General features: G+C 43.0%; 2 long non-coding RNA genes and 4 other non-coding genes across 6 annotated transcripts; 2 read left to right on the top strand and 4 right to left on the bottom strand.

The window, feature by feature from the left end:
* Nucleotides 1-605: 605 nt before the first annotated feature.
* On the top strand, nt 606-3,820 carry LOC106596526 (uncharacterized). Its single transcript, XR_006757099.2, has 3 exons — nt 606-1,525; nt 2,187-2,251; nt 2,567-3,820. It is a non-coding gene; the product is annotated as an uncharacterized LOC106596526 (long non-coding RNA).
* Nucleotides 3,821-4,061: 241 nt separating this feature from the next.
* On the bottom strand, nt 4,062-4,133 carry trnap-agg (transfer RNA proline (anticodon AGG)). The gene has a single exon. It is a non-coding gene; the product is annotated as a tRNA-Pro (tRNA).
* A 2,931-nt stretch (nt 4,134-7,064) lies between these two features.
* On the bottom strand, nt 7,065-7,136 carry trnap-ugg (transfer RNA proline (anticodon UGG)). Its single transcript has one exon. It is a non-coding gene; the product is annotated as a tRNA-Pro (tRNA).
* An 11,613-nt stretch (nt 7,137-18,749) lies between these two features.
* Nucleotides 18,750-21,964, top strand: LOC145858659 (uncharacterized). Its single transcript, XR_014379143.1, has 3 exons — nt 18,750-19,669; nt 20,331-20,395; nt 20,711-21,964. It is a non-coding gene; the product is annotated as an uncharacterized LOC145858659 (long non-coding RNA).
* A 241-nt stretch (nt 21,965-22,205) lies between these two features.
* Nucleotides 22,206-22,277, bottom strand: trnap-agg (transfer RNA proline (anticodon AGG)). Its single transcript has one exon. It is a non-coding gene; the product is annotated as a tRNA-Pro (tRNA).
* A 2,939-nt stretch (nt 22,278-25,216) lies between these two features.
* trnap-ugg (transfer RNA proline (anticodon UGG)) lies at nt 25,217-25,288 on the bottom strand. Its single transcript has one exon. It is a non-coding gene; the product is annotated as a tRNA-Pro (tRNA).
* Between the last annotated feature and the right edge of the window lie 2,629 nt (nt 25,289-27,917).

The raw sequence follows: 27,917 nt of genomic DNA, 5'->3' as shown, positions 1-27,917 counted from the left end.
GTATGCCTCCAGTGATGATCCATGATCCGAAGCCTCCAGTGATGATCCATGATCCGAAGCCTCCAGTGATGATCCATGATCTGAAGCCTCCAGTGATGATCCATGATCCGAAGCCTCCAGTGATGATCCATGGCCCGAAGCCTCCAGTGATAATCCATGGCCCGAAGCCTCCAGTGATAATCCATGGCCCGATGCCTCCAGTGATAATCCATGGCCCGGAGCCTTCGGTGATAATCCATGGCACGAAGCCTCCGGTGATAATCCATGGCCCGAAGCCTCCGGTGATGATCCATGGCCCGGAGACTCCAGTGATGATCTATGGCGCGGAGCCTGTAGTGACGATCCGTGGCACGGAGTCTGCAGCGACGGTCCCCGGTCCGGAGCATCCGGCGACGGTCCCCGGTCCGGAGCATCTGTCGGATGCGACGGTCCCCGGTCCGGAGCATCCGGCGACAGTCCCCGGTCCGGAGCATCTGTCGGATGCGACGGTCCCCGGTCCGGAGCATCTGGCGGATGCGACGGTCCCCGGTCCGGAGCATCTGTCGGATGCGACGGTCCCCGGTCCGGAGCATCTGGCGGATGCGACGGTCCCCGGTCCGGAGCATCTGGCGGATGCGATGGTCCCCGGTCCGGAGCATCCGGCGACGGTCCCCGGTCCGGAGCATCCGGCGACGGTCCCCAGTCTGGTTCCTCTGAAAACGATCCACAGTCCGGTAATACAAAAGCGGAGGGATCAGCGGGTGGAGCCGCCACCATGGTTAGATGCCCACCCGGACCCTCCCTTATAGGTTCAGGTTTGCGGCACACCATGTCCTGTGAGAGACGTTTTATTTCCTCTAGTTTGGTTAGGTCAGGGTGTGACATGGGGAGGGCATTCTATGTTTTCTATTTCTTCTATCGTTGTCTCTGATTGGGAATCATACTTAGGCATCCCTTTTTCCCTCTTTCAGTTGTGGGATCTTGTTTTTGCACAGCTCAGTAAAGCCTGCAGAACGTGACGTCCGTTTTCCTTTGTTTGTTGTTTTGATTTAGTGTTCTGAGTTATAATAAATTATTAATCATGAGCACTTACCACGCTGCACCTTGGTCGATCCTTACGACAATCGTCACAATATTTTTTTTTTTTTTTAAGCGTGTAGGCCCTTGGGTCTTTTTTGTAATTATCTGCTAATTTTAGTTGAAGGCCAGTGGCCTTCAGAGGATTTTCAGAAGATTTATTTCATGAGAATATTTGATAATTTTGTATTTCATCTTTATTTAACCAGGAGGTGCCATTGAGGTTAGAAGACCTCTTTCTCAAGGGAGACCTTGCCAAGAAGGGCAGATCAGTGAAAACACATAGAACATTCTAATCAAAGTGCATAGTCTGCATAGCAAGTAGTTATTGTTCTTATGTGATACCTGCTCTGATGTGTCTTGTTCTAGAACCCAGAGAAGAACATGGAATGGGAGTTCTATTTCAAAAACCTCTCTCGGTCTCTTACGTCTCTTTTGGTTCTTCTCACAACTGCTAACAACCCTGACGGTAGGCTTATTCATAACAAGTTTTTCATATGCTAGTGTAGATTTTAATTTATCACTGCTGTAAGTCAAAGTGGATGAGCTTTTCATTTTAGACATGGCATGTTTTTCTCTGCTCTAATGTGATGATGCCAGCTTACACTTTAAACAGAGTTTTCTCTGTCTTCTTCATCCTCTTCAGTGGATTTGGTGTCACGCCCTGACCATAGAGAGCCCTCGGTTCTCTATGGTGTTTAGGTCAGAGCGTGACTAGGGGGGTGTTCTAGTCATTCATTTTCTATGTTGCTGGTTTGTATGGTTCCCAATTAGAGGCAGCTGGTAATCGTTGCCTCTAATTGGGGATCATATTTAGGAAGCCCTTTCTCCCACCTGCTTTGTAGGATTTTGTTTTGGTTAGTGCTTTGTGCGCTCTGTGTCTGCACGTTTGTTATAGTCTTTGTTGTTTTGTTGTGTCACTATTAAATATAATGTGGAACTCTACGCACGCTGCGCCTTGGTCCACTCTTTTCAACAAGCGTGACATTTGTTGAGTTTGTTTGATGTGTTTCTGTGCCATTGTGTTGATTACAATATTATTTAGATATAAATATATTTCAAACTGTTTGAATTGATTCAATCTGTATGTTCAATAAATGCTTACTTTACATGTTAACACTCTATTGTAGGAACATACATCCTGATGAACCTGCTGACTGCCATCATATACAACCAGTTTAGAGGATACTTAGTGGTGAGTAACTGGCTTGTTGTCGACTGTACTTCACAAAGTTAACAAATATTTAGGTAAGTGGGTAGGGAGTGTTGTCAGTGGGTAGCCAATTTTCCATAGGTATGTGAGTAGTATTGATCATGGTAACAGGAGGGGTCAGTGTCTCCTGACCCCTCCTGTCTCAGCCTCCATTATTTATGCTGCAGTAGTTTGTGTTGGGGGGGCTAGGGTCAGTCTGTTATATCTGGAGTATTTCTCCTGTCTTACCCGTGTCCTGTGTGAATTTAAGAATGCTCTCTAATTCTCTTTTTCTCTCTTTCTTTCACTCTCTTGGAGGACCTGAGCCCTAGGACCATGCCTCAGGACTACCTGGCCTGATGACTCCTTGCTGTCCCTTGTCCACCTGGCCGTGCTGCTGCTTCTGTATCAACTGTTCTGCCTGCGGCTATGGAACCCTGACCTGTTCACCAGATGTGCTACCTGTCCCAGACCTGCTGTTTTCAACTCTCTAGAGACAGCAGGAGCGGTTGAGATATTCTGAATGATCGGCTATGAAAAGCCAACTGACATTTACTCCTGAGGTGCTGACCTGTTGCACCCTCGACAACCACTGTGATTATTATTATTTGACCTTGCTGGTCATCAATTAACATTTGAACATCTTGGCCATGTTCTGTTATCTCAACCCTGCACAGCCAGAAGAGGACTGGCTACCCCTCATAGCCTGGTTCCTCTCTAGGTTTCTTCCTAGGTTCTGGCCTTTCTAGGGAGTTTTTCCTTGCCACTGTGCTTCTACACCTGCATTGGTTGCAGTTTGGGGTTTTAGGCTGAGTTTCTGTACAGCACTTTGTGACATCAGCTGATGTAAGAAGGGCTTTATAAATACATTTGATTGATAACCCTTTTTTTTAGCAGATGTCAATCCAGACATCCATCCTGAGGAGGAGTTTGGGCGTCAGGGCAGCTTTTGAGCTGCTGCGCTGTCAGAGCCAGGAACCAACCTTCTCTGAGGATGATACCGTGTTTATTTTATTAATATACAACAGCAAAATGGTGGAGCGCTTACTGTATGTATAAAATAATATTGACTGTGTTCAAGTTGAGAGTATTATGGTCCAGACAGTCCTGAAGGTGATGAGGAGAGTTCAGATGAAAGGTTATTACAGAGATGCCATCATGAAGGTGAGATGGTTCCCGCCTTACCTGAAACAACATACTGTAATACATAGCGTTAAAAGTTGTTTTATCAAGTTATATATGTACATGGCCACACCTCTGAATTGTGAGCACTTTTGGTATGTCCAAAGTAAGACTTTTTTTTTCATTTGCCTTTGTGCTTGCATTTGCAACGGAAGCAAACATTTGGACAGAAGCAAACCTGAAAAGTTATTGTGAAAGGAGATTGAACAGGATATTGAAGTCATTGTTTTCCTCTGTAGCGTCCTATATTGTCTGAGTACTGATCTAAGTTCCTGTGCAAGGTTCAGTATATGTTTAGTCAGCATTATGTCACTGTAGTGGGGAATGCTGTGGCCCTGGCCAATGTTGTCTGCATCTGTGTTCACTATGTCACAATATTTTATGAATTCACTTAAATGTTTGTTTCTGCTTGATCCTAACAGCTCTTAGTCACGACACTAGCCTGGAATCCTAACTGACATGCTTTGTTTCACCATAACAATATTGAAACAGAGCTTATCTGTTAAGATTCCAGGCTACTTATTCACAGTAATATTGTTGATTGAGGGTACAAAGCATAGTCGTGTAAATTCACTAAAGTATCTCTATGTAGGCCTGTTAATACTGTAAGTCATTTGACAACTTAAAAGGAGGGCTCGTCCGGGATTTGAACCCGGGACCTCTCGCACCCTAAGCGAGAATCATACCCCTAGACCAACGAGCCTGTCATATGGTCAAGAACCAAGAGTTTAAATTCCACTGCATGCCACATGTATAAGGAATTCCTGGCAAGTTAATGCTGTTTCATGCTCAGTAAAACTGCTCAGAGACTCCCACCTAGTGGCTGTTCTAGACTCTGCACAGACATGTTGATCAAATGGAAACAGACAGAGGACTCATCATGGATAAAACGCAATTTGGAATGGCCATTGCATTTGAGGGCTTCCACTATTTTAAATTAGTCAACTGGGTGGGTATTCCTATGAGTTGGGAGCAATCAGCCATTGAAGAAGACAATTGACTACTTTAAAATGGAGATAGCATGGGCAGAGCCATTGAGGCTGTCACAGACACAAAGATAAGTCCTATTTATCTCTGTTGTTGATCATCATTAGATTCAATTGGAAAGGCAGTAGACATAGGCCCTGATCCATTTTGTTCACCTTCTCTGCATTTGATGTCTCTGGTCTAAAAATGAGTGTTTCTTCAGAATTTTCAGGGGTGCATTGTATCCCATTTTTAGAAAATGTGTAAGGTCAAAGGTCATGTACAGTATATGCATGTAGCTAACGTATATGCATCTAAGCATCATCAATGTTCCTCCAGATTCTCCTGGTGATTGACTGTGAGTAGAATGTCTGAACGAGACAACTACTATTTAGAGGCTCAACATTTAAGACCATTTGAATGTAAAATGTACTACAAGTAGTATTTACAAGTGGACATTAGTTACTGTACATGCAGTGCACTGCCGACATGACTGACTCATGTATAGCAGGTAAGGGTCTTGCACAGTTTGTCAATAGCTCCGTGCAATTCACAGACTTTATATGTATTTCTGTCACAGGAGGTTGGTGGCACCTTAATTGGGGAGGACCAGCCCGTGGTTTTGCCTGGAGGGGATTCGGTGGAATGGTATCAAACAGATGGTTTGATGCCATTCCATTTGCTCCGTTCCAGCCATTATTATGAACCGTTCTCCCCTCAGCAGCCTCCACTGATCTGTGATTTTTCAGACAATCAACTGTTTCTTCATCCTTTACTACCTGCTGGAGATGGCGCTGAAGGTGGTAGCATTTGTCTGGACAGGATATGTGTCCTATGGGAGTAACGTATTTGATGGATCTCTCACAGTTCTTTCACTGGTAGGTGCAGTTCAGTATTATATACTGTATGTAAGGATAATGCAGGGTCCATTTTGAAGCATGGGCAATTTAGAGAAGATTCTAGTTGATGTATCTATATTACCGTCTGTCACACAATTCAAAGACACTCGTTGACATTACGACACTGTACATTATATTCCATACTGACTGGATATTGTTTTATATCTCTGTTTTACCAAAGGGCCTACAGATATCCATATTTGCTACTTAGTCTGCCATTTTCCTATTGGTAAGATTTTTCTCCCCACTTTGTTTGGGATCTTTCAATATACTAACTCACTTAGGACAACCCTAAATACATCTATCACATATTTTTTCAAAAGGTGGGCTCATCTGGGATTTAAACCCAGGACTACTGACACCCTAAGCGAGAAGCATACCCTTAAACCAACAAGCCTGCTTAGGGAAACCCACCCTATCGTTATAATTTTCCCATCCCCTTCTCCTCATAAGCCTTTGAGTTAACTTCCAGAATCTGTGATGTGGCAGGTTTTTGCTATTAGACTGCCCTCTAGTGGTAACTAACACTTTTAGGAAGTTTTCCAAACACTGAGCGCACAAAACATTAGGAACACCTGCTCTTTCCATGACATAGACTTACCAGGTCTGTCATAGACTGTATGTAGTCTGTCATATAGACTGTGTGTAGTCTGTAAGTCATTTGACTTCTTAAAAGGAGGGCTCGTCAGGGATTTGTATCACATCCGGCCGTGATTGGGAGTCGCATTGGGCGGTGCACAATTGCCCAGCGTCGTCCGGGTTTGGCCAGGGTATGCCGTCACTGTAAATAAGAATATGTTCTTAAATGACTTGCCTAGTTAAATAAAGGTTACATAAAAAAACTAAATAAATAGTCTGTGTGTACAAAACATTATGAACACCTGCTCTTTCCATGACACAGACTGATCAGGTGAATCCAGCTGAAGTCTATCATCCCGTATTGATGTCACCTGTTAAATTCAGTTCAATCAGTGTAGATGAAGGGGAGGAGACAGGTTAAAGAAGGATTTTTAAGCCTTGACATGTATTCTGTATGTGTGCCATTCAGAGGGTGAATGGACAAGACAAAATATTGAAGTGTCTTTGAACAGGGTATTATAGTAGGTGCCAGGCGCACCGGTCTGAGTGTGTCAAGAACTGCAACTCTGCTGTTTTGTTCACTCTCAACAGTTTCCCATGTGTATCAAGAATGGTCCACCACCCAAAGGACATCCAACCAACTTGACACAACTGTAGGAAGCATTGGAGTCAACATGGGACAGCATCCCTGTGGAACACTTTAGACACCCTGTAGAGTCCATGCCCCTGACGAATTGAGGCTTTTCTGAAGACAAAAGGGAATGCAACTCAATATTAGGAAGGTGTTCCTGTTGTTTAGTACACTCAGTGTACAGTACATTGTCAGATTTACAAATTAAACCGTTGTCTGTGGTTGACATCTTAAGTGCTGAAGGTTATCATTTGCATTATGAGGACTGAGACCGTTCCAGGACTACAGTGTTACAGCTGCAAATAAAACTATGTGGACGTTTCTCAGTGGCTGACAGATAAGAGTATTTATGAATTAGGTTATACGACTCGTCGTTCGGCTAGTTCTCATAATACAAAATAGTTGAGATTGGTATCCTGTGAGCCTGCTCTTTGTTATAGAAACCTATATATGACTGATTGTCAGTTTTTCTGCTGAATATGCACAGTCTGCTCCACTTACCCAAGTAGACTATCATTATCTTGGATAGTACATTGAGCCTGTAGTGTTCAGAAAAGAAGGGCTCGTCCGGGATTTGAACCCGGGACCTCTCGCACCCAAAGCGAGAATCATACCCCTAGACCAACGAGCCTTGTTGAAGGAAAGGTAAACACAGACTCCCTTTCTGCCCTGTCACTGATGTCAAGCGTGTGTGAAATCTGAGGTGTGTCCTTAGTGAAACTTTGTTACTTTACTCACCTCTAGTGGTGATTTATACAGCATCATCACTATAGTAAAGTTCTGACCTGTTGAAAACATTAGATTTGTCAGATTAACGAGGCCATATATCTTATTATATATTTATATTTTGTCTATGCTGTATAGCTCAATAATATCTTGCCCAAGGCATATTCAACACAAATGAGCTGAAATATCCAGTAGAAATATAACCATACCACAGCATATTCAGGAACACTTTACTTGACCCCTTTGTCATAAGGGCTACATAACACTGTCAAAACCAGTACATAACATAGGTCATACCAGAGCTGTTAAACTGGTACGATTGTAAAGAAGTGCTGTCTTTGTTTGCAGGTGGTTTATTATGTATTTGCTGTGGTTGGGGTCTGGTTGTTCGAAGGCTCTATCATAGCACCTGCAAGTAACCTGAGGTATGAAGAAAATATGTCTCAAAAATCATGTATTATCTATTTCTTACAGCACTACCGCCGACCCCAGAATTATGACAATGATTGTAAACAAAACTCTACAATGTGGTTCTTATGAACAGCTTGGCTGCTGGTCAAACAACTTTTATGACTTTGCAGTGAGTATCACTCAACTAAAGTTTGTCGTGCCTGCTCCCGCTCTTCCCCCCTGGTGTTCGACGGCAACAAGCTCCCCAGCATTGCGCATTCCTGCCACCATTACTCACACCTGCCTTCCCCCGTCACGAGCATCAGCGACTTTTGGACTCACCTGGACTCTATCACCTCTGTCATTACCTTCCCTATACATGTCTGGTTCCCCGCTCTGTTCCCTGCTTCAACATTGATTGTCATATGTATTTTTTTACCCGCTGTGTTGACGTTGTGCCTCTCTTGTTACCTGTTTGTTCCTGATTAAATGTTGACTCCCCATACCTGCTTCTCATCTCCAACGTTGGTCCTTACAAAGTTACCACAAAATCTAAATGAATAAACATATGGTGTACAAAACATTAGGAACACCTTCCTAATATTGAGTTGCACCCCCTTTTGTCCTCAGATCAGTTCAAGATGTTCAAACGTTCACAGATGGCCAGCATTGTCAAATAATCGTCACTGGTCAGGGTTCCATTGCCGCAGGCAGAACAGTTGAAACTGGATCAGCAGCAAGACAAGGTAGCGTGTCTGGTGAAAAGGTCAGGGTTCCATAGCCACAGGAAGTTTATTTATTTTATATTTGTTTAACCAGGTAGGCAAGTTGAGAACAAGTTCTCATTTACAACTGCGACCTGGCCAAGATAAAGCAAAGCAGTTCGACACATATAACAACACAGAGTTACACATGGAGTAAAACAAACATACAGTCAATAATACAGTAGAAAAATAAGTATATACAGTGTTAGCAAATGAGGTGAGATAAGGGAGGTAAAGGCAATAAAAGGGCCACGGTGGCTAAGTAAATACAATATAGCAATTAAATAACACTGGAATTGTAGATTTGCAGTAGGTGAATGTGCAAAGTAGAAATACTTGTAACGGCTGTCGTAGAGTGGGGACCAAAGCGCAGCGTGTTGATTGCTCATGATGAATATTTATTTTAACTCAGAACACTCAAGAAAAAATAACAAAGAGAAAATGAAAGTGCACAGTTCTGTCAGGTACAGAAAACTAAACAGAAGACAACTACCCACAACCACAGGTGGAAAAAACCCCTACTTAAGTATGATCTCCAATTAGAGACAACGAGGACCAGCTGCCTCTAATTGGAGTTCATCCCAAAAAACCCAACATAGAAATAGAAACTAGAACCTAAACATAGAACTACAAAACATGGAAAAACACAAACACCCCCTGTCACGCCCTGACCTACTCTACCATAGAAAATAACATCTTACTGTGTTCAGGACGTGACAATACTAGGGTGCAAGGGAGCAAAATAAATAAATACAGTAGGGGATGAGGTAATTGTTTGGGCTATTTATAGATGGGCTATGTACAGGTGCAGTGACCTGTGAGCTGCTCTGACAGCTGTTGCTTAAAGCTGGTGAGGGAGATAAGTGTTTCCGGTTTCAGAGATTTTTGTAGTTCGTTCCAGTCATTGGCAGCAGAGATCTTCAAGGCGAGGCGGCCAAAGGAGGAATTGACCCTGGGGGGGACCAGTGAAATACACCTGCTGGAGCGCATGCTACGGTGGGTGCTGCTATGGTGATCAGCGAGCTGAGATAAGGCGTGACTTTACCTAGCAGGGTCTTGTAGATGACCTGAAACCAGTGGGCTTGGCGACGAGTATGAAGCGAGGGCCAGCCAACGAGAGCGTACAGGTCGCAGTGGTGGGTAGTATATGGGGCTTTGGTGAAAAAACGGATGGCACTGTGATAGACTGCATCCAATTTGTTGAGTAGGGTGTTGGAGGCTATTTTGTAAATGACATCACCGAAGTCGAGGATCGGTAGGATGGTCAGTTTTACGACGGCATATTTGGCAGCATGAGTGTAGGATGCTTTGTTTTGCGAAATAGGAAGCCAATTCTAAATGTAACTTTGGATTGGAGATGTTTGATGTGAGTCTGGAAGGAAAGTTTACAGTCTAACCAGACACCTAGGTATTTGTAGTTGTCCACATATTCTAAGTCAGAACCGTCCAGAGTAGTGATGTTGGGCTGGCGGGCAGGTGTAGGCAGCGATCGGTTGAAGAGCATGCATTTAGTTTTACTTGTATTTATGAGCAGTTGGAGGCTACGGAAGGAGAGTTGTATGGCATTGAAGCTCGTCTGGAGGTTAGTTAACACAAGTTGGCTGGATGTCCTTTGGATGGTGGACCATTCTTAATACACAAGGGTAACTGCTGAGCGTAAAAAACTCAGCAGCGCTGCAGTTCTTGACACACTTAAACCAGTGCTCCCGGAACATACTACCATACCCCATTCAAAGGCACTTCAATCAACCCGTAATATGGAGAGGACAGACTTGGAGACTACTGTCGTGTCTTTGGCATCATTAAAACCGAAGACTGTTAGTTTATCAAATCAATTCTCTGTAATTATTATTACGTGATTATTCTAATCATGTAAATGTAATTAACTAGGAAGTCGGGGCACCAAGGAAAATATTCAGATTACAAAGTTATAATTTTCCTAATATAACTTTCAGATACTTTAATATCTGATCATTTAGTCTTTTAATTAACCTCTATGGCCTAGGTGGGACGCTAGCGTGCCACCCGTGGTGCACTCCATCAACAGCAGGTGCATTTCAAGAGCGGCAAATTTGAATCCAAATAAATGTCAAAATTCAAATTTTTCAAAAATACAACTATTTTACACCATTTGAAAGATCTCCCACCGACGTTTCAAAAAGGTTTTACGGCGAAAGCATAAATTTAGAGTATGTTAGGACAGTACATTTACAAGAGTTGTGTGTAATGTTTTGTCAAGTCAAAGACAGGGTCACCAAAACCATAAAACCAGCTAAAATGATGCACTAACCTTTTACAATCTCCATCAGATGACACTCCTAGGACATTATGTTAGACAATGCATGCATTTTTAGTTCTATCAAGTTCATATTTATATCCAAAAACAGCGTTTTACTATGGCATTGATGTTGAGGAAATCGTTTCCCTCCAATAACCGGCAGTCAAGTCAGCGTCACAAATTAAATAATTAAAATTAGAAAACATTGGTAAAATATTATATTGTCATTTAAAGAATTATAGATTTACATCTCTTGAACGCAATCAACTTGCCAGATTTAAAAATAACCTTACTGGGAAATCACACTTTGCAATAATCTGAGCACTGCGCCCAGAAAAATACGCGTTGCGATACAGACTAGACGTCATGTTGGGGAGATCTAAAATCGAAAATACTATGTAAATAATCCATTACCTTTGATTCTCTTCATCAGATGTCACTTCCAGGTATCACAGGTCCATAACGAATGTAGTTTTGTTCAAAAAAGCTCATCATTTATGTCCAAAAATCTCCGTCTTGTTAGCACATGATCTAAGCCAGCCGGACTTCTCGTCATGAACGAGGGGAAAAAATATATTTCCGTTCGTTCAAACATGTCAAACGTTGTATAGCATAAATCATTAGGGCCTTTTTTTAACCAGAACATGAATAATATTCAAGGTGGACGAATGCATACTCTTTTATAACGTATTGGAACGAGGGTACCCAACATGAACTCGCGCGCCAGGTGTCTAATGGGACATCATCGTTCCATGGCTCTTGTTCGGTCAGATCTCCCTCCAGAAGACTCAAAACACTTTGTAAAGGCTGGTGACATCTAGTGGAAGCAATAGGAAGTGCCAAAATATTCCTCAGCCCCTGTGTTTTTCAATGGGATAGGTTTAAAGTCAATACAACACATCAGGTATCCACTTCCTGTCAGAAAATGTCTCAGGGTTTTGCCTGCCAAATGAGTTCTGTTATACTCACAGACACCATTCAAACAGTTTTAGAAACTTTAGAGTGTTTTCTATCCATATATAATAAGTATATGCATATTCTAGTTACTGGGTAGGATTAGTAACCAGATTAAATCGGGTACATTTTTTTTATCCAGACGTGCAAATGCTGCCCCCTAGCCCTAACAGGTTAATGAATTATTCTTTACCTCACGTTAGTCTCATTCCAAAAGTCATAAATTGTTGGTTATCTGCACAAACCCAGTCTTTACTAAGAATCATCCATACATCAATGGTCTCAATCATTTATTTATTAACTAACTAAATAATCACAGAAATGCACACACAAACAAACAAAGTAGATATGGTTACAAGGAAATGATAGGGGATGTGCCCTAGTGGGCTAAACCGGCATGGCGGCTTGGTAGACAATGGGACTGAGAAGGGCGCGAAAGATAAGACACTACACAGTTGATAATTCTAACAATTGAAATGCTAAACCTTTGCACATGAACACTCACTCGTTCGGGAATAATTGCAATCTATATATATATTTACGCTCAGTGTGTCGTCATGATCTCTGTTGGAAAGTTTGTTTCTGTTGGAGAGTTTGTCCACACTTTCTCTCTTCCGTAGTTAGAATGGATAGTTCAGAGTCCCATTCAAAACTGTTGTTATAGAATATATGTTTCGGCGGTTGTCGGCCTTCGCATTCAATGGTATAGAATTCCTAGCTGCAGACTAGTAATTCGTATCAAAGATTTGCTCTTATTCTATCGGATCGATAGTCTCAGAGTTTAACCACGTGGTATGGTTAAAAGATTCCGCAATCCACTCAAACCTTAGCCCTCTCGTGGTAATCGAGGTAAGCTGGTCTGATAAGAAATCCTTCAGGTGGGGGTTATATTCGTAACAGCAGAAGAGAGCTGTCCCATGACGCCTGGTCAATGTCTGTGCTCATGGGGCGGGCCTATGACCTAGTTAAACCCCAAAGGTAATTGGAGTTTCCTTCATTAAACAGTTTTTAATCACATGACATAATTTCACAAATAGTTTAATCTTTACTCATTCATTTTATACAACAGTTAGATGCAAGCCTCACAACTGAGACTCTTGTATAAACAGAGTTATGGTAATGTGGCTGTATTGTCTCTCATGAGTTTCACAAACATTAAATGAAATGGACCGGTCGTAGCTGGATTCTTCCCAGACCGTGTACACATTCTCCAAAACATGGACATTGTTCAGTTCTCAAGTTCTGTGATGTGGAAGAGGTTCCTTTGTTCTCCTGTGAAACTCACTCTCTCAATACTCTGGCCGTGAGTCGAGAAACTCCTCTAGGACTTTATGACCTGCCTAACAGAGCCTGGGTGTAGGGGGAAGAGAGAGAGGTGGTGAGAGGGGGATGGTGCTCGCTGTACCCAAAGAGGGCCACGTCATGACACTACCATCCAGCTGATGTTCAGGTAGGACCAGTAACACCAGTGTTTTTAGAACAGGTTTTAGCTTTGGCTTAGTGTTTTTGGGTCTGCCTTGAACAGGTTTTAGCTTTGGCTTTTGTTTTGGCTTTGTGTTTTTGGGTCTGCCCTCAACAGGCTTTAGCTCTGCTTTTGACTTGGCATTCATGACATTGTAGGTACGCTATGCTTTGGCTTTGCTCTGTGTTTTGGTCCTGCCATTAGTGTTAATGAATTGAGTTGATGATTGGCCGCAGTATGCGCTGGGCCTTTTGGCAGACCTGAGCTATCTCAGCAGCCACTGCACTTGATTACATTATCTGTCAACACACAGGAAGTGTGCTCTTGGCATTATGTAATATGGAACTATCTGTTCTGTTGCCAAGTTTGTCATTTCAGATATGAAAGGTTTGGACCGATTTCATACAGGTTATATATACTAGGCCGGGTTACTGTGAATCACTTTGTGACAACTGCTGTCTGCTGATGTTAATAGGGCTTTATAAATACATTTCATTGATTGTTTCACAAACTGTACCCTGCAAGGTTTGCCTTTGTGTTTTGACCCCTAGTTTTTCAGACAACAGATAGCAGAGCCTACTGAAGAGAAAGTTGTCACAAAACTGCATGCCCACCCACACCTTCAGCACCTAACTATGTCCGTCACTGGATAAAATATAGATATTGGGTGTAATGGAAGCGGGTTCCCGGTTATTGCTTTAATTGCGGTTCTATGAATGAGCTTTTGCATTGTTTCCTGAGTGGATCAAAAGACTGTTTTGTAACTCTACTGCTTCTTTTACTGACTCTGAAACACAATATTGTCCGATATAACATCACCTGTTGAGTGCTTTAAGTTCTACATTCTGCGTAAAGGGTTATACTAAACTCCTAATAATTCAGTCATGGACGCAAAGATTTTCTTTGTTCAGTTTGAGGAGTTCAATAGATAGACAGGTACCATCTGAATGTTGAAGATAGCTGATGACATGGTGTGAGGGGGTGGTTAGGTTAGCTGCTGCTGGGGCTTTGGAAACTGGGTGACTTCATCTCTCTACTCTCTCTGTGTAAAAACATACCAACTTGTGTCTCAACTTTCAATTGAGTGTTGTGTTTCTGGCTAGATCTACCTTTCCTTTGTGCAGCTCTTTCTCTAGAAATACAGTGGGCTTACACAGGCACTGAAACAGCTTGTTTCTCCCACTGACTTGACATTGTTCACTTTAACTATGGCTCTTTCTATAGTTACTGTGTTTTCATTACTGGTGAGGTAGGTTCACTTTCACTATGAATCTTTCTCTAGGTACTGTGTTTTCATTGCTGGTGAGGTAGGTTCACTTTCACTATGAATCTTTCTCTAGTTACTGTGTTTTCATTACTGTTGAGGTAAGTGCACTTTCACTATGAATCTTTCTCTAGTTACTGTGTATTCATTACTGGTGAGGAAAGTTCACTTTCACTATGAATCTTTCTCTAGTTACTGTGTATTCATTACTGGTGAGGAAAGTTCACTTTCACTATGAATCTTTCTCTAGTTACTGTGTATTCATTACTGGTGAGGAAAGTTCACTTTCACTATGAATCTTTCTCTAGGTACTGTGTTTTCATTGCTGGTGAGGTAGGTTCACTTTCACTATGACTCTTTCAGAGTGAAGTGCCTTAGTCCGAATGTTTAGCGCCTCGCCGAAGTGAAGCACACCGACAGTCATGTACAGCACTATCAGAACAACAAGAGAGACACAACACTACATGTACAGCACTATCAGAACAACAAAATGCCTAGTAACCCTATCATTCAATTAAACCCATGTTCTCCCCATGTTTCCCTTTCCAACAGATGAGGAGCTGTACATTCAACAGGCTGTGGTCCTCAACGAAGATGCTGTACATTTAGGAATAACTTGCTATTTTCCACCATGAGCTGCTTTTTAAATACAGTTTCTGTACATTACTTTGTTTATCAACACTTTTGTAGTACATTTGTTTACATTCCTTATAGTAGTAGTATCGATCTATCAACCATCACATGGACCCAAGATCAATAGGACTTTACAGATGGTACTACTCCAGGCTCTGTCAATAATAAATATATATATTTGTTCATGTATAGCAGCTCTGTTTCTCTCTTGATTACTGCTCTTACCATATCTACTTAACTTTTTTTATTTATTGACAGTAAAAATAGTTAATGCTTTCTTTAGTAAGTAAGTACAATGAGTAAATCATTATAAAATGGATAGATCCGGACACACAATCTGCTTGGTGAAAAGTGTGTTCTAGTCATGTTACTTTCTAGTGTAGGCTATCTACAGCCCTACAGTACAGGACATGAAATGTCTACTGTTCTTGTTTCATATTAGTTATAACCCATAACAGTTTTCTTCTGTGCCCTCAGGGGCCTGAATGTGGTGATATTTGTCATCCTGGCCCTGGCCTTCATTGCGAGGCCCTCCTCCCTGTCTGTGACTTCTGGCCTGTGTTCTAAACACACCCTCTGGGAACCCCCATGTGGCCTCACCAAGGGCATCGAGATCATCTGCCTTCTCATATTCACGTTCCACCTCATCGTTAAGGTAATATACACTCTAAATCTACTTCTGATGTAGTGAACCACCAAATAAAACTATTACTACACTCTGTAATACCTTAATACTATTAAACAAATACTATTAATATAACATATTATTCCGTTATCATCAGATATCTATTGATCATGTGTAATGTCATGGTTATGCAGCTTTTGAGTACATTTCTCAATCAATTTCATACACTCTTAGAAAAAAAACTAAAATGGTTCTTCGACTGTCCCCATAGGAGAACCCTCTGAAGAACTATTTTTGGTTCCAGGAAGAACCATTTTGGTTCCAGGTAGAACCTTTTAGATTCCATGTACAACTCTTTCCACAGAGGATTCCACATGAAACCCCAAATGGTTCTTCATGGAACCAAAAAGGGTTCTACCTGGGACTGAAAAGGGTTCTACCTTGAACCGAAAATAGTTCTACATGGCACCAAAAAGGGTTCTACTATAGGGACAGCCTAAGATCCCTTTTGGAACCCTTTTTTCTAAGAGTGTAGATTAGTAGGCACATCATAGGCTACATGACATCTTAATTTACTGCTGTGAGGATCAGTAGCCTATTTGTTGGAAGGGATTCCCCCTTACTCTTTTTGTAGAGGTTCCTGATACGTCATGAGGAGTTTTTGAAGTGTAAATGGCTGGTGGGCTACATGGTGGTCATCTCAGTGTCTGTCACTGACCGGACCTTGACCTTGAACATGGCTTGTGATGACGTAAGCAAAGTCACATGTATACCCCTTTATAATCTCTCCTCTGGGACCTTGATATGCTTTTTCATGTAATCATATTCTATTCTATTCTACAGTATATTGAGTGTACAACACTTAGTAAGCTTGTTTCATGAAGTAGAAAGGTCATCTGATTCTTCTGTCCTGATATGTTTTGCATCATTTGTGTCGTAGACTATGAGAATCAGAAAACTTCTTCGGCCATTTTCCTCTTCACAACTCATAATTGATGAAGAAGACGTTGAAATGCATCAAAAGAACAATACCAGAAATAACAAGGTAATGGTATTGAATTGAGTCAAATGATTAGTGAATACAGAAATGCATAAGGTCCTTCATTTTGGCTGACTATAGGGCTTTCTTCTTCTCTCCAGTTTGATCTTAGTAGTGGTTCTCCACCTGTGTGTCTTCACCATGTTTGGAATGCTGCTATTCACAAAGGGAGAGGTACAGTAACATCCCCAGTACCTGTTTATTGATTGGATAGTGTGAACATTACTATAATTGTCACGCCCTGACGTGTGAGAGACGTTTTATTTCCTCTAGTTTGGTTAGGTCAGGGTGTGACATGGGGTGGGCATTCTATGTTTTCAATTACTTTGTGTTTAGCAGAGTATGGTTCCTAATCAAAGGCAGCTGTCTATCGTTATCTCTGATTGGGAATCATACTTAGGCAGCCTTTTTTCTTTCCTTCAGTTGTGGGATCTTGTTTTTGTACAGCTCAGTAAAGCCTGCAGAACGTGACGTTCTTGTTCCTTTGTTTTTTGTTTTGATTTAGTGTTCTGAGTTATAATAAATTATTAATCATGAGCACTTACCACGCTGCACCTTGATCTCCTCCTTACGACGATCGTCACAGAAGATCCCACCACAAAAGAACCAAACAGCGTGGTCAGGAGACATGGACCTGGGAAGACATCCTGGACTGCAAGGGATCCTGGACGTGGGAGGGGATCCAGGCTGGATGGGATCGCCTCCCATGGGAACAGGTGGAGGCAGCGAGAGCAGAGCGGCAACGAGATCAGGAACTAGCACGGCAACGAGGCAAGCACGAGAGGCAGCCACACTTTTTTTGGCGGGGGGGCACACGGAGAGATTGGCTAAATCAGGGTTCAGACCTGAGCCAACTCCCCGTGCTTACCGTAGGGAGCAGATGACCAGTCAGGCACCGAGTTATGCTGTGATGCGCACTATATCGCCAGTGCGCATTCATAGCCCGGTGCGATCTGTGCCTGCGCCCCGCATTTGCCGTGCTAGAGGGGGCATTCAGCCAGGATGGATTGTGCCGGCTCAGCGCTCCTGGTCTCCAGTGCGCCTCCTCTGTCCAGGATATCCTGCGCCAGCTTTACGCACTGTGTCGCCAGTACGCCTTCACAGCCCAGTTCGTCCTGTGCCAGCGCCCCGCACTTGCCGGGCAAAACTGAGCATCCAGCCAGGTCGGGTTGTGCCAGCCATATGCTCCAGACCTCCAGTGGGTCTCCACAGCCCAGTATATACTGTGCCAGTTCTACGCACTGTGTCGCCAGTGCGCCTTCACAGCCCAGTTTGTCCTGTGCCAGCGCCCCGCATTTGCCGGGCTAATGTAACCATCCAGCCAGGATGGGTTGTGCCAGCCCTTAGCTCCAGACCTCCAGTGTGCCTCCACGGCCCAGTATACCCTGTGCCTGCTCTGCGCACCCGGTCTCCAGTGCGTCTCCCCAGTTCGGTGAGACCGATTCCAGCTCCACGTAAGAATGTAAATGTAAAAAATGTATGCCTCCAGTGATGATCCATGATCCGAAGCCTTCAGTGATGATCCATGATCCGAAGCCTCCAGTGATGATCCATGATCCGAAGCCTCCAGTGATGATCCATGATCTGAAGCCTCCAGTGATGATCCATGATCCGAAGCCTCCAGTGATGATCCATGGCCCGAAGCCTCCAGTGATAATCCATGGCCCGAAGCCTCCAGTGATAATCCATGGCCCGATGCCTCCAGTGATAATCCATGGCCCGGAGCCTTCGGTGATAATCCATGGCACGAAGCCTCCGGTGATAATCCATGGCCCGAAGCCTCCGGTGATGATCCATGGCCCGGAGACTCCAGTGATGATCTATGGCGCGGAGCCTGTAGTGACGATCCGTGGCACGGAGTCTGCAGCGACGGTCCCCGGTCCGGAGCATCCGGCGACGGTCCCCGGTCCGGAGCATCTGTCGGATGCGACGGTCCCCGGTCCGGAGCATCCGGCGACAGTCCCCGGTCCGGAGCATCTGTCGGATGCGACGGTCCCCGGTCCGGAGCATCTGGCGGATGCGACGGTCCCCGGTCCGGAGCATCTGTCGGATGCGACGGTCCCCGGTCCGGAGCATCTGGCGGATGCGACGGTCCCCGGTCCGGAGCATCTGGCGGATGCGATGGTCCCCGGTCCGGAGCATCCGGCGACGGTCCCCGGTCCGGAGCATCCGGCGACGGTCCCCAGTCTGGTTCCTCTGAAAACGATCCACAGTCCGGTAATACAAAAGCGGAGGGATCAGCGGGTGGAGCCGCCACCATGGTTAGATGCCCACCCGGACCCTCCCTTATAGGTTCAGGTTTGCGGCACACCATGTCCTGTGAGAGACGTTTTATTTCCTCTAGTTTGGTTAGGTCAGGGTGTGACATGGGGAGGGCATTCTATGTTTTCTATTTCTTCTATCGTTGTCTCTGATTGGGAATCATACTTAGGCATCCCTTTTTCCCTCTTTCAGTTGTGGGATCTTGTTTTTGCACAGCTCAGTAAAGCCTGCAGAACGTGACGTCCGTTTTCCTTTGTTTGTTGTTTTGATTTAGTGTTCTGAGTTATAATAAATTATTAATCATGAGCACTTACCACGCTGCACCTTGGTCGATCCTTACGACAATCGTCACAATATTTTTTATTTTTTTTAAGCGTGTAGGCCCTTGGGTCTTTTTTGTAATTATCTGCTAATTTTAGTTGAAGGCCAGTGGCCTTCAGAGGATTTTCAGAAGATTTATTTCATGAGAATATTTGATAATTTTGTATTTCATCTTTATTTAACCAGGAGGTGCCATTGAGGTTAGAAGACCTCTTTCTCAAGGGAGACCTTGCCAAGAAGGGCAGATCAGTGAAAACACATAGAACATTCTAATCAAAGTGCATAGTCTGCATAGCAAGTAGTTATTGTTCTTATGTGATACCTGCTCTGATGTGTCTTGTTCTAGAACCCAGAGAAGAACATGGAATGGGAGTTCTATTTCAAAAACCTCTCTCGGTCTCTTACGTCTCTTTTGGTTCTTCTCACAACTGCTAACAACCCTGACGGTAGGCTTATTCATAACAAGTTTTTCATATGCTAGTGTAGATTTTAATTTATCACTGCTGTAAGTCAAAGTGGATGAGCTTTTCATTTTAGACATGGCATGTTTTTCTCTGCTCTAATGTGATGATGCCAGCTTACACTTTAAACAGAGTTTTCTCTGTCTTCTTCATCCTCTTCAGTGGATTTGGTGTCACGCCCTGACCATAGAGAGCCCTCGGTTCTCTATGGTGTTTAGGTCAGAGCGTGACTAGGGGGGTGTTCTAGTCATTCATTTTCTATGTTGCTGGTTTGTATGGTTCCCAATTAGAGGCAGCTGGTAATCGTTGCCTCTAATTGGGGATCATATTTAGGAAGCCCTTTCTCCCACCTGCTTTGTAGGATTTTGTTTTGGTTAGTGCTTTGTGCGCTCTGTGTCTGCACGTTTGTTATAGTCTTTGTTGTTTTGTTGTGTCACTATTAAATATAATGTGGAACTCTACGCACGCTGCGCCTTGGTCCACTCTTTTCAACAAGCGTGACATTTGTTGAGTTTGTTTGATGTGTTTCTGTGCCATTGTGTTGATTACAATATTATTTAGATATAAATATATTTCAAACTGTTTGAATTGATTCAATCTGTATGTTCAATAAATGCTTACTTTACATGTTAACACTCTATTGTAGGAACATACATCCTGATGAACCTGCTGACTGCCATCATATACAACCAGTTTAGAGGATACTTAGTGGTGAGTAACTGGCTTGTTGTCGACTGTACTTCACAAAGTTAACAAATATTTAGGTAAGTGGGTAGGGAGTGTTGTCAGTGGGTAGCCAATTTTCCATAGGTATGTGAGTAGTATTGATCATGGTAACAGGAGGGGTCAGTGTCTCCTGACCCCTCCTGTCTCAGCCTCCATTATTTATGCTGCAGTAGTTTGTGTTGGGGGGGCTAGGGTCAGTCTGTTATATCTGGAGTATTTCTCCTGTCTTACCCGTGTCCTGTGTGAATTTAAGAATGCTCTCTAATTCTCTTTTTCTCTCTTTCTTTCACTCTCTTGGAGGACCTGAGCCCTAGGACCATGCCTCAGGACTACCTGGCCTGATGACTCCTTGCTGTCCCTTGTCCACCTGGCCGTGCTGCTGCTTCTGTATCAACTGTTCTGCCTGCGGCTATGGAACCCTGACCTGTTCACCAGATGTGCTACCTGTCCCAGACCTGCTGTTTTCAACTCTCTAGAGACAGCAGGAGCGGTTGAGATATTCTGAATGATCGGCTATGAAAAGCCAACTGACATTTACTCCTGAGGTGCTGACCTGTTGCACCCTCGACAACCACTGTGATTATTATTATTTGACCTTGCTGGTCATCAATTAACATTTGAACATCTTGGCCATGTTCTGTTATCTCAACCCTGCACAGCCAGAAGAGGACTGGCTACCCCTCATAGCCTGGTTCCTCTCTAGGTTTCTTCCTAGGTTCTGGCCTTTCTAGGGAGTTTTTCCTTGCCACTGTGCTTCTACACCTGCATTGGTTGCAGTTTGGGGTTTTAGGCTGAGTTTCTGTACAGCACTTTGTGACATCAGCTGATGTAAGAAGGGCTTTATAAATACATTTGATTGATAACCCTTTTTTTTAGCAGATGTCAATCCAGACATCCATCCTGAGGAGGAGTTTGGGCGTCAGGGCAGCTTTTGAGCTGCTGCGCTGTCAGAGCCAGGAACCAACCTTCTCTGAGGATGATACCGTGTTTATTTTATTAATATACAACAGCAAAATGGTGGAGCGCTTACTGTATGTATAAAATAATATTGACTGTGTTCAAGTTGAGAGTATTATGGTCCAGACAGTCCTGAAGGTGATGAGGAGAGTTCAGATGAAAGGTTATTACAGAGATGCCATCATGAAGGTGAGATGGTTCCCGCCTTACCTGAAACAACATACTGTAATACATAGCGTTAAAAGTTGTTTTATCAAGTTATATATGTACATGGCCACACCTCTGAATTGTGAGCACTTTTGGTATGTCCAAAGTAAGACTTTTTTTTTCATTTGCCTTTGTGCTTGCATTTGCAACGGAAGCAAACATTTGGACAGAAGCAAACCTGAAAAGTTATTGTGAAAGGAGATTGAACAGGATATTGAAGTCATTGTTTTCCTCTGTAGCGTCCTATATTGTCTGAGTACTGATCTAAGTTCCTGTGCAAGGTTCAGTATATGTTTAGTCAGCATTATGTCACTGTAGTGGGGAATGCTGTGGCCCTGGCCAATGTTGTCTGCATCTGTGTTCACTATGTCACAATATTTTATGAATTCACTTAAATGTTTGTTTCTGCTTGATCCTAACAGCTCTTAGTCACGACACTAGCCTGGAATCCTAACTGACATGCTTTGTTTCACCATAACAATATTGAAACAGAGCTTATCTGTTAAGATTCCAGGCTACTTATTCACAGTAATATTGTTGATTGAGGGTACAAAGCATAGTCGTGTAAATTCACTAAAGTATCTCTATGTAGGCCTGTTAATACTGTAAGTCATTTGACAACTTAAAAGGAGGGCTCGTCCGGGATTTGAACCCGGGACCTCTCGCACCCTAAGCGAGAATCATACCCCTAGACCAACGAGCCTGTCATATGGTCAAGAACCAAGAGTTTAAATTCCACTGCATGCCACATGTATAAGGAATTCCTGGCAAGTTAATGCTGTTTCATGCTCAGTAAAACTGCTCAGAGACTCCCACCTAGTGGCTGTTCTAGACTCTGCACAGACATGTTGATCAAATGGAAACAGACAGAGGACTCATCATGGATAAAACGCAATTTGGAATGGCCATTGCATTTGAGGGCTTCCACTATTTTAAATTAGTCAACTGGGTGGGTATTCCTATGAGTTGGGAGCAATCAGCCATTGAAGAAGACAATTGACTACTTTAAAATGGAGATAGCATGGGCAGAGCCATTGAGGCTGTCACAGACACAAAGATAAGTCCTATTTATCTCTGTTGTTGATCATCATTAGATTCAATTGGAAAGGCAGTAGACATAGGCCCTGATCCATTTTGTTCACCTTCTCTGCATTTGATGTCTCTGGTCTAAAAATGAGTGTTTCTTCAGAATTTTCAGGGGTGCATTGTATCCCATTTTTAGAAAATGTGTAAGGTCAAAGGTCATGTACAGTATATGCATGTAGCTAACGTATATGCATCTAAGCATCATCAATGTTCCTCCAGATTCTCCTGGTGATTGACTGTGAGTAGAATGTCTGAACGAGACAACTACTATTTAGAGGCTCAACATTTAAGACCATTTGAATGTAAAATGTACTACAAGTAGTATTTACAAGTGGACATTAGTTACTGTACATGCAGTGCACTGCCGACATGACTGACTCATGTATAGCAGGTAAGGGTCTTGCACAGTTTGTCAATAGCTCCGTGCAATTCACAGACTTTATATGTATTTCTGTCACAGGAGGTTGGTGGCACCTTAATTGGGGAGGACCAGCCCGTGGTTTTGCCTGGAGGGGATTCGGTGGAATGGTATCAAACAGATGGTTTGATGCCATTCCATTTGCTCCGTTCCAGCCATTATTATGAACCGTTCTCCCCTCAGCAGCCTCCACTGATCTGTGATTTTTCAGACAATCAACTGTTTCTTCATCCTTTACTACCTGCTGGAGATGGCGCTGAAGGTGGTAGCATTTGTCTGGACAGGATATGTGTCCTATGGGAGTAACGTATTTGATGGATCTCTCACAGTTCTTTCACTGGTAGGTGCAGTTCAGTATTATATACTGTATGTAAGGATAATGCAGGGTCCATTTTGAAGCATGGGCAATTTAGAGAAGATTCTAGTTGATGTATCTATATTACCGTCTGTCACACAATTCAAAGACACTCGTTGACATTACGACACTGTACATTATATTCCATACTGACTGGATATTGTTTTATATCTCTGTTTTACCAAAGGGCCTACAGATATCCATATTTGCTACTTAGTCTGCCATTTTCCTATTGGTAAGATTTTTCTCCCCACTTTGTTTGGGATCTTTCAATATACTAACTCACTTAGGACAACCCTAAATACATCTATCACATATTTTTTCAAAAGGTGGGCTCATCTGGGATTTAAACCCAGGACTACTGACACCCTAAGCGAGAAGCATACCCTTAAACCAACAAGCCTGCTTAGGGAAACCCACCCTATCGTTATAATTTTCCCATCCCCTTCTCCTCATAAGCCTTTGAGTGAACTTCCAGAATCTGTGATGTGGCAGGTTTTTGCTATTAGACTGCCCTCTAGTGGTAACTAACACTTTTAGGAAGTTTTCCAAACACTGAGCGCACAAAACATTAGGAACACCTGCTCTTTCCATGACATAGACTTACCAGGTCTGTCATAGACTGTATGTAGTCTGTCATATAGACTGTGTGTAGTCTGTAAGTCATTTGACTTCTTAAAAGGAGGGCTCGTCAGGGATTTGTATCACATCCGGCCGTGATTGGGAGTCGCATTGGGCGGTGCACAATTGCCCAGCGTCGTCCGGGTTTGGCCAGGGTATGCCGTCACTGTAAATAAGAATATGTTCTTAAATGACTTGCCTAGTTAAATAAAGGTTACATAAAAAAACTAAATAAATAGTCTGTGTGTACAAAACATTATGAACACCTGCTCTTTCCATGACACAGACTGATCAGGTGAATCCAGCTGAAGTCTATCATCCCGTATTGATGTCACCTGTTAAATTCAGTTCAATCAGTGTAGATGAAGGGGAGGAGACAGGTTAAAGAAGGATTTTTAAGCCTTGACATGTATTCTGTATGTGTGCCATTCAGAGGGTGAATGGACAAGACAAAATATTGAAGTGTCTTTGAACAGGGTATTATAGTAGGTGCCAGGCGCACCGGTCTGAGTGTGTCAAGAACTGCAACTCTGCTGTTTTGTTCACTCTCAACAGTTTCCCGTGTGTATCAAGAATGGTCCACCACCCAAAGGACATCCAACCAACTTGACACAACTGTAGGAAGCATTGGAGTCAACATGGGACAGCATCCCTGTGGAACACTTTAGACACCCTGTAGAGTCCATGCCCCTGACGAATTGAGGCTTTTCTGAAGACAAAAGGGAATGCAACTCAATATTAGGAAGGTGTTCCTGTTGTTTAGTACACTCAGTGTACAGTACATTGTCAGATTTACAAATTAAACCGTTGTCTGTGGTTGACATCTTAAGTGCTGAAGGTTATCATTTGCATTATGAGGACTGAGACCGTTCCAGGACTACAGTGTTACAGCTGCAAATAAAACTATGTGGACGTTTCTCAGTGGCTGACAGATAAGAGTATTTATGAATTAGGCTTGCCAGTTATACGACTCGTCGTTCGGCTAGTTCTCATAATACAAAATAGTTGAGATTGGTATCCTGTGAGCCTGCTCTTTGTTATAGAAACCTATATATGACTGATTGTCAGTGTTTCTGCTGAATATGCACAGTCTGCTCCACTTACCCAAGTAGACTATCATTATCTTGGATAGTACATTGAGCCTGTAGTGTTCAGAAAAGAAGGGCTCGTCCGGGATTTGAACCCGGGACCTCTCGCACCCAAAGCGAGAATCATACCCCTAGACCAACGAGCCTTGTTGAAGGAAAGGTAAACACAGACTCCCTTTCTACCCTGTCACTGATGTCAAGCGTGTGTGAAATCTGAGGTGTGTCCTTAGTGAAACTTTGTTACTTTACTCACCTCTAGTGGTGATTTATACAGCATCATCACTATAGTAAAGTTCTGACCTGTTGAAAACATTACATTTGTCAGATTAACGAGGCCATATATCTTATTATATATTTATATTTTGTCTATGCTGTATAGCTCAATAATATCTTGCCCAAGGCATATTCAACACAAATGAGCTGAAATATCCAGTAGAAATATAACCATACCACAGCATATTCAGGAACACTTTACTTGACCCCTTTGTCATAAGGGCTACATAACACTGTCAAAACCAGTACATAACATAGGTCATACCAGAGCTGTTAAACTGGTACGATTGTAAAGAAGTGCTGTCTTTGTTTGCAGGTGGTTTATTATGTATTTGCTGTGGTTGGGGTCTGGTTGTTCGAAGGCTCTATCATAGCACCTGCAAGTAACCTGAGGTATGAAGAAAATATGTCTCAAAAATCATGTATTATCTATTTCTTACAGCACTACCGCCGACCCCAGAATTATGACAATGATTGTAAACAAAACTCTACAATGTGGTTCTTATGAACAGCTTGGCTGCTGGTCAAACAACTTTTATGACTTTGCAGTGAGTATCACTCAACTAAAGTTTGTCGTGCCTGCTCCCGCTCTTCCCCCCTGGTGTTCGACGGCAACAAGCTCCCCAGCATTGCGCATTCCTGCCACCATTACTCACACCTGCCTTCCCCCGTCACGAGCATCAGCGACTTTTGGACTCACCTGGACTCTATCACCTCTGTCATTACCTTCCCTATACATGTCTGGTTCCCCGCTCTGTTCCCTGCTTCAACATTGATTGTCATATGTATTTTTTTACCCGCTGTGTTGACGTTGTGCCTCTCTTGTTACCTGTTTGTTCCTGATTAAATGTTGACTCCCCATACCTGCTTCTCATCTCCAACGTTGGTCCTTACAAAGTTACCACAAAATCTAAATGAATAAACATATGGTGTACAAAACATTAGGAACACCTTCCTAATATTGAGTTGCACCCCCTTTTGTCCTCAGATCAGTTCAAGATGTTCAAACGTTCACAGATGGCCAGCATTGTCAAATAATCGTCACTGGTCAGGGTTCCATTGCCGCAGGCAGAACAGTTGAAACTGGATCAGCAGCAAGACAAGGTAGCGTGTCTGGTGAAAAGGTCAGGGTTCCATAGCCACAGGAAGTTTATTTATTTTATATTTGTTTAACCAGGTAGGCAAGTTGAGAACAAGTTCTCATTTACAACTGCGACCTGGCCAAGATAAAGCAAAGCAGTTCGACACATATAACAACACAGAGTTACACATGGAGTAAAACAAACATACAGTCAATAATACAGTAGAAAAATAAGTATATACAATGTTAGCAAATGAGGTGAGATAAGGGAGGTAAAGGCAATAAAAGGGCCACGGTGGCTAAGTAAATACAATATAGCAATTAAATAACACTGGAATTGTAGATTTGCAGTAGGTGAATGTGCAAAGTAGAAATACTTGTAACGGCTGTCGTAGAGTGGGGACCAAAGCGCAGCGTGTTGATTGCTCATGATGAATATTTATTTTAACTCAGAACACTCAAGAAAAAATAACAAAGAGAAAATGAAAGTGCACAGTTCTGTCAGGTACAGAAAACTAAACAGAAGACAACTACCCACAACCACAGGTGGAAAAAACCCCTACTTAAGTATGATCTCCAATTAGAGACAACGAGGACCAGCTGCCTCTAATTGGAGATCAACCCAAAAAACCCAACATAGAAATAGAAACTAGAACCTAAACATAGAACTACAAAACATGGAAAAACACAAAACACCCCCTGTCACGCCCTGACCTACTCTACCATAGAAAATAACATCTTACTGTGTTCAGGACGTGACAATACTAGGGTGCAAGGGAGCAAAATAAATAAATACAGTAGGGGATGAGGTAATTGTTTGGGCTATTTATAGATGGGCTATGTACAGGTGCAGTGACCTGTGAGCTGCTCTGACAGCTGTTGCTTAAAGCTGGTGAGGGAGATAAGTGTTTCCGGTTTCAGAGATTTTTGTAGTTCGTTCCAGTCATTGGCAGCAGAGATCTGGAAGGCGAGGCGGCCAAAGGAGGAATTGACCCTGGGGGGGACCAGTGAAATACACCTGCTGGAGCGCATGCTACGGTGGGTGCTGCTATGGTGATCAGCGAGCTGAGATAAGGCGTGACTTTACCTAGCAGGGTCTTGTAGATGACCTGAAACCAGTGGGCTTGGCGACGAGTATGAAGCGAGGGCCAGCCAACGAGAGCGTACAGGTCGCAGTGGTGGGTAGTATATGGGGCTTTGGTGAAAAAACGGATGGCACTGTGATAGACTGCATCCAATTTGTTGAGTAGGGTGTTGGAGGCTATTTTGTAAATGACATCACCGAAGTCGAGGATCAGTAGGATGGTCAGTTTTACGACGGCATATTTGGCAGCATGAGTGTAGGATGCTTTGTTTTGCGAAATAGGAAGCCAATTCTAAATGTAACTTTGGATTGGAGATGTTTGATGTGAGTCTGGAAG

This window comes from Salmo salar, chromosome 10 (assembly GCF_965601325.2).
Source record: "Salmo salar chromosome 10, fSalSal1, whole genome shotgun sequence".
Lineage (NCBI taxonomy): Eukaryota > Metazoa > Chordata > Actinopteri > Salmoniformes > Salmonidae > Salmo > Salmo salar.
Note: the sequence above shows the minus strand (reverse complement) of the source record. Positions and strands in the feature narration are given on the sequence as shown.